Here is a 7,521-nt window from a genome sequence, read left to right on the forward strand (position 1 = left end):
ATTCTTGATACAATGATTGTTAATTTTAACGTAAAAAAATTATAGAGAGGATACAAAATCAAGTATTTCTGATCATATTTCTAATATCCTCCCTATGCATTCATTTCCAATAAAATCTCTGTTCAAATAAAATCCCCAGTTCTGTTTTAGTTATCGATATTTATATAACAAATCACTGGAACATGTAATGACTTAAAACAATAAACATTTATTTTCTCATTATATTTTATTGGTTGGAAAAAACAGGTGCATATTAGCTGGATGATTCTGGTTTAGGATCTCTCATAAAATTGCAAAGAAAGTGTTGGTCAGGACTGCAGTCATTAGAAGGCTTGACTATAGCTGGAAAATCTCTTTACAAGGTCACTTGCATGGGTATTGTCAGGTAGCCTCAATTTCTTACAAGCTGTAGTCTAGAGACCTCAGTTTTCCACCTCATAGTCCTTTCTATAAGACTGCTTGAGTGTCCTCACAATGTGGCAGGTGATTTTCCCCAGAGTGAGATCTCCTCTTGGTAGCGACCCACTGTCACTTTCACTATAATCTACTTAGAACATAAGCAAATCACTAAATCCAATTCAATCTTAAGGGGACAGGAATTAGGCCCCACCTTTAAAAGGAATAAATATCAAAGATTTTTGTATATAGTTCAAAACCTCCACAAGTGTGTGCTAAGTATGTGAATCTCACAATTACAGGTTATGATGGTATCCATATGTTATTAAAATACATAACAAATTGAAATTATATCCAAAGGGACTATTTGAATTGAGTACTTCAAATTAGTCATAATAATATTTGAAAAGTGTAAAAGAACAATTTAATATTACATACCCTTGATATGTGATATTTTCATTATATGATGATTTATTTTATTCATGTGTTACTTTAAAAATATATATACAAGAATAAATAAGCATAGCAATGCTCCAGTATTTTTATTAGTCAGAATAGAAAAATAAATGCCCTTTAGCATCCAGGAGGATGTAACAAGGACACATGAAAGTTTTGGGAGAAGAGATGTTGAAATAAACTTGTTTTAAAAGTTTGGGTTGGTGCCATGTATACAAAATTCCAAAAGAAAACTAACTACGGGAACCCAATTAATAAGTAAAGAAATAATTTATGTACCCTGTTTTCCCCAAAATAAGACTGTGTTTTATGTTAATTTTTGCTCCTAAAGATGTGCTAGGTCTTATTTTCAAGGGAGGCCTTATATTTCTAAGCTTGAAAAAAATTGTACTAGGTCTTATTTTCGGGAAATGTCTTATTTTTGGTGAAACAGGGTAAGAGATAACAAGAATTAAAACTTGTGGTGGTAGTCATGAAAAAGATAAAAAGGAAATGGGTTTAAGAAATATAATGAAGAAATAGAGCACAATTATTTCTTACTTAAGGAAGATTTCACTCTATATTTTTTTCTGATTTCTCCTTAGGAAGAACTTAGATATCCATTTTATAGCTTAGAGCAACTTCTTTTGCAATAATGAAGAGAAAGCAGTTCTAATTCCAAGTCTATGTTTGAGCATTCAGCTGACTCATGGCTTCTGGTGGAAAACGCATAACCATACCAAAACTCATATAAACAAGAGAGAATGAGAGAATAAGAGAAAGTGGCAAACCATTACAATCAGAGCATTTATATTTTTTGTCATCTTATGTAGTTAAAATAAAATGTAATTTCTGAATAAACTTTTCTGGAGGAACAGATGATATCAAACTGTTAGCCAGAGATTTTGTTTTGTGCTGTAGTACTAGCCATATTGTTATATATATTCCAATATACAGTAGCCTCCCTTTATCCTTGAGGGATAAATTCCAAGATGCCCAGTTGATGCCTGAAACTGCAGGTAGTACCAAACCTGTATTTTCTTATATATACATACATTTTTACTTAAAGAAAGCACTTATGGCTTTCTCTTTGTTATATTCTACTAGCCAAAGTTACTACTTTTGTGCTTTGGGTCTACTATTAAGTAAAATATGGGTTACTTGAACATAAGCATTGTGATAACAGTAAATTTGATAACCAAGATAGCTACTAAGTGACTAACTGAGTACCATATACATTGTGGATATTGTAGACATGAGGATGGTTCACATCCCAGGCAGGAGAGAACAGGACTGTAGAGGACTTCATCACATTACTCAGAACAGCATACAATTTAAAATACAAATTTTTTATTTCTAGAATTTTCTATTTAATCTTATAGGACCACAGTTAACCTCAGGTAATAAACTATGGAAAGCAAAACCACAGATTTGGGGGGACTACTGTATTCTCTAATGCATTTTAAAATAAATTGAATAATAAGATAGAACTATATAGAGAGACTAATGTACAGAAGAATGACTTTGGTGCTTGACACACAGATTTCTACCTTGGCTCTCTAACTGCCTAGATTTGTGATCTTTGACATATTGCTTAAAGTTTCTGAACCACAATTTCTTTAAAGGTAATAACTGACATTCACTTGAAATCTAAAAAGGATTAAATAAAATAATTTATGTAAATACTAAGGACAGTGCCTAACACTTAATAAACTCTAATAAATATTTATGACAAATCTTATCCTATAGGTAATATTCTTAGGAATGATTTGATAATATGGAACTGGCTGAACTGAAATGTGAAAGGGAACTGTGATAACGCTCCTTGAAGCTAGGACTTTGATAGTCCTGGTTAGATGGCATAAAAACAGTTTTCTTCTAGTTGTCTTTTGGAATTCACATTATGTATTGATTGAGATTGGAGCCATGTTAGCAAAGGACTACATATTTGAGTGCATTGGTGTCCTGAAGCCTTCACAAAACTGCTAAAAGACACTATCTTCTTCCTGGCAGGGTGGTCTTGTGTAGAAGAAGAACCTTATCATTCAGCCCAACACTATTCATTTCAAGTTGTTCCTCCTTAAAACAAATGGAGTGAATTACCAGAGACACAGATAATTTTATCAGTGGAAAATTTTTCTGTCATGAGCCATGGAACTGAACCTGATGAAGGTCTTAATGATTTCCAGAGAAAAGATCTTGGAAAGCCTTAATCTCAGTAAAAAAAATTGAGAAAAATCTCATAAATATTGAAAACCTCATTTAAATGTTTTAAGCTGGGGAGTCACATGGTCAGTAGTGGCCTGATGTAGCATGACTGATACAATTGGCTGAATATGGTGGCCCCTGAGTGAAGCAGTGAGTGCCGAGATGGTGCTCCTAATAGGAGACAGAATGAACACAGAGGAGCAGGATGCTGTATTTTGAGAATGTGTTTGTGGAAGAAAGTTAGTATTAACAGAAATGAGGAGATGCTATGAAAACAGCTTAAAAATGATGAGTTTGGTTACTAAAACGCTGACATTTTAAGGTAAATGGTGGACAATCAATCCTCAAAGGAGCTCAGAGTTTATCAAAAACATTTTAGTAATTGATTCCAAGAGAGAAGGACTATTACTAAGAAATATTTCTTCATGTAGAGTCTTTGCTTTTTATAATATGCATTATAAATATGTAAATATATAAATGATAATAAGTTATAACAATCTTCAAAAATTAGCAATTTTTATTCTTTTATAGATAAAACAATATTATGTTTTCACCATTGTATCACATATATTACTTTTAATTTGTTAAATATCTTGATAAAAGCTAAATTATCCTCAAGCATATAATACATTAGGTCAGACTATTAAATATGATTTTGAAAGCAGCTATACAATATATTTTTGACATATCAAATAAATTAAAGTGATCAAATAAATGTTTTTTATATGCCTAAAATAATAAACCAGAAAACATTCACAGGCACAGGAAAGGTAAAACTCATTATATATATTTTAATGAAAAGCATTTCTAATTACTTTTCATCAGTTTTTGCATGTTAAAAAATAATTTTATTGGCACTTTCTGATATATTTGTAAAAAGTCAGTACATTATTATCATTAAATTATTGTTATTATAGATTTCAAAATATCAAATTATTCTAATTTTTTCCTGATAAATACTAAATTATTATAAGACCCTCTAATCCATTAATGTATTTTTTTTTGACAAAGACAGAGAGAGAGTCAGAGAGAGGGACAGATAGGGACAGACAGGCAGGAAGGGAGAGAGATGAGAATCATCAGTTTTTTATTGTGGCACCTTAGTTATTCATTGATTGCTTTCTCATATGTGCTTTGGCAGGTGGCAGGGAGGCTACAGCAGAGCCAGTGACCCCTTGCTCAAGCCAGCTACCTTGGGCTCAAGCCAGCTACCATGGGTTCATGTTTATGATCCCACACTCAAGCCAGCAACCCCATGCTCAAACTGGTAAGCCTGTGCTCAAGTCGGCAACCTCCAGGTTTCAAACCTGGGTCCTCTGCATCCCAGTTCAATGCTCTATCATCCACTGCGCCACCATCTGGCCAAGCCATTAATGTACTATTTTGAACATGATAATTACTAAATACCTAATAAAGAATTTATCTCACTGGACAAATCAGACTTCAGGTTCAGTCATTTAGCGTGTTTTTGCAACTTTAAGCTGTTCCAAAATATTTAAGTTGCTTCTTTTAAATGCAACTGTATCATCTATAATTTTATAATTATTTTTAAAAGCCAAAAATTTATTTTAATATAAAATAGCATTAAAATATTATATAAAATTTTTATTTGTGAAAAAAATTAACATTAGTTATTGTCATTTGCCATTAAGATAAATTGTATCTATAGTTGTTTCCTTATTAAATGAGAAAAAGTGATTACCATATCTTTCGCTCCATAAGACACACTTCTTTCCCCCCAAAAGTGGATGGGAAAATGCCTGTGCATCTTATGGAGTGAATTTTTATTTTATTTTTTTAGCTGCTGTAGGGTGCTGCGCCACTAAACATATGTAGAATGAGCTCCAGTGGGAGCATAATCATACCCCCCACAGAGGTGTGTGCAACCCTGGCATCTGCGGAGTGATCTCCTGGTACCAGTTTCCACAGTTGCATGCAGCACAGGAGAGAAGGTGAATGACGTGTGGGTGCATTCATCTGGTATCATGAGGGCAGATGTGAGAGGTGCACTACAGAGGTAGAGGGCTGTGCTGCAGCTGCTGGAGTTCTGTGTGAAATTCTGACGTCACTTGCTGCCCTATTAGGGCTTGACCAGTTTAGAGCATATATTAGCGAAACCACACACACAAAAAAAGAACTTGAAAGAAGTGAAGACTCATCTACCTGAAATTCCGAGGGGGGGGGGGGGTCTTACCAACCAGTTGCAACCTCTTGACATTTCCATCAACAAACTGTTTAAAGTCTTTATGCAAGAAAAGTAGAACAAATGGATGGCTGCTGGTAATCATGATCTGACACCAACTAGACAAATGAAGAGACCCACTGTCACTCAAGTCTGTGAGTGGGTGAAAACATCATGGCAATCGGTGAACAATGAAACTGTGATAAAGTCTTTCAAAAAATGTGGCATTAGGCCCTGGCCAGTTGGCTCAGTGGTAGAGTGTCGGCCTGGCGTGCAGGAGTCCTGGGTTCGATTCTTGGCCAGGACACACAGGAGAAGCACCCATCTGCTTCTCCACCTCTCCCCCTCTCCTTTGTCTCTCTCTTCCCCTCCCGCAGCCAAGGCTCCATTGGAGCAAAGATGGCCCAGGTGCTGGGGATGGCTCTATGGCCTCTGCCTCAGGCGCTAGAATGGCTCTGGTTGCAACAGAGCAGCGCCCCAGATGGGCGGAGCATCGCCCCCTGGTGGGCGTGCTGGGTGGATCCCAGTAGGGCGCATGCGGGAGTCTGACTGCCTCCCCATTTCCAACTTCAGAAAAATACAAAAAAAAAAAAAAATGTAGCATTAGCAATGGTTTAGATGGCACTGAAGATGGTATCATATATGAAAATAGTAAAGAAATTGATACCAGTGATTGTGAGCAACTGAGCTTCTTAAAGTCTGACACTAAAAATGATGATTAGTTCCTGGGGTTCTGGACATATAGAAAAATATTTGAACATTAACATCTGTTCTCATTTGATAATAACAGTGCTAATGGTTGTTAATACTGCTGTTGAGTTTACATTGTTGAAATATTATTGTGGTATATTTTATTAAATATTTTAACACACCATTTGGTTCAGAATATTTTTTTTCTTATTTTCCTCCTTAAAATCCTAGGTGCATCTTATGGTCGGCTGTGTCTTATGGAGTGAAAAATATGGTATTTGTGACCTTCTTTTATTAGATGTGTTAGCTCTAAACAAAATGTTGGTGCTTTGCATAAAAAGGATCACAACCAGTGTATACACATGTTAAGACTATCACAATCAGAATAATGAGCATATCAATTACCCAGAAGTTTCCTCAAGACCCTGTGTAACAATCTCTCACCCTTAACTCTTAATGTATTATATCTTATCTCCAGAAAAAACATAAATGTGCTTTCTGACACTATAATTAGTTTCCATTTTCTACAATTTTGTATAAAGGAAACCATACAGTATATATTATTTCTCCGTTTTCTTTAACTCAGTATGATATGGGCTTATGTATATTGCTATCTCTATTATTTATATTGTTGAGTATTCTTCTATGTGGATACACCACTGTTTATACATTAACCTACCTAAGGACTATTTTTCTCCTGTTTTTTTGTTTTTGTTTTTGTTTGTTTGTTTTTGTATTTTTCTGAAGCTGGAAACGGGGAGAGACAGTCAGACAGACTCCCGCATGCGCCCGACCGGGATCCACCCGGCACGCCCACCAGGGGCAATGCTCTGCCCACCAGGGGGCGATGCTCTGCCCATCCTGGGCATTGCTATGTTGCGACCAGAGCCACTCTAGCACCTGAGGCAGAGGCCACAGAGCCAACCCCAGCACCCGGGCCATCTTTGCTCCAATGGAACCTTAGCTGCGGGAGGGGAAGAGAGAGACAGAGAGGAAGGAGAGGGGGTGGGGTGGAGAAGCAGATGGGCGCCTCTCCTGTGTGCCCTGGCCGGGAATCGAACCTGGGACTTCTGCACGGTAGGCCGACGCTCTACCACTGAGCCAACCGGCCAGGGCCTCTCCCGTTTTTGATTATTAGAAATATGGCTGCCATGAACATTTGTTTAGAAGCTTTGGTATGAATATATGCTTTCAGTCCTCTTGGGTTAATCACTTAGAGTAGAATGTCACAATTATATGGTAAGTGTATGGCAACATTTTAAGAAATTCTGCCCAACTGTTTTTCAAGGTTGTTCTGCAATTTTAAGTATCAATCAAAAGATTATGAGAGTTCCACTTTCTCATCAGCACTTAGTATGATTAGTGTTTCTAATTTTACCCATTCTGTTTTTTGTGCAGTGGTGTCTCAGTTTATTTGGACTAATAAAATAAACAGCACAGAAAACAAACAGCACAGACTGGGTGGATTAAGCAACAAATACATATTTCTCACCGTTTCTGAGGCTGAGAAGTTTATGGGCAAGGTGCCAAACAATTAGGTTCCTGGTTTCTTTTCCTGGTTTGTAGATAGCCATTTTCTCACTGTATTGTCACAGGGTTTGCAGAGAGGT

The 7,521-nt window shown here is 36.3% G+C and overlaps 1 non-coding gene across 1 annotated transcript; it reads right to left on the minus strand.

Moving 5' to 3' along the window:
* Window positions 1–6,951: 6,951 nt before the first annotated feature.
* Window positions 6,952–7,027, minus strand: TRNAG-ACC (transfer RNA glycine (anticodon ACC)). Its single transcript has one exon. It is a non-coding gene; the product is annotated as a tRNA-Gly (tRNA).
* Between the last annotated feature and the right edge of the window lie 494 nt (window positions 7,028–7,521).

The sequence above is a fragment of the Saccopteryx leptura genome, chromosome 1 (genome assembly GCF_036850995.1).
Source record: "Saccopteryx leptura isolate mSacLep1 chromosome 1, mSacLep1_pri_phased_curated, whole genome shotgun sequence".
Classification (NCBI taxonomy): domain Eukaryota; kingdom Metazoa; phylum Chordata; class Mammalia; order Chiroptera; family Emballonuridae; genus Saccopteryx; species Saccopteryx leptura.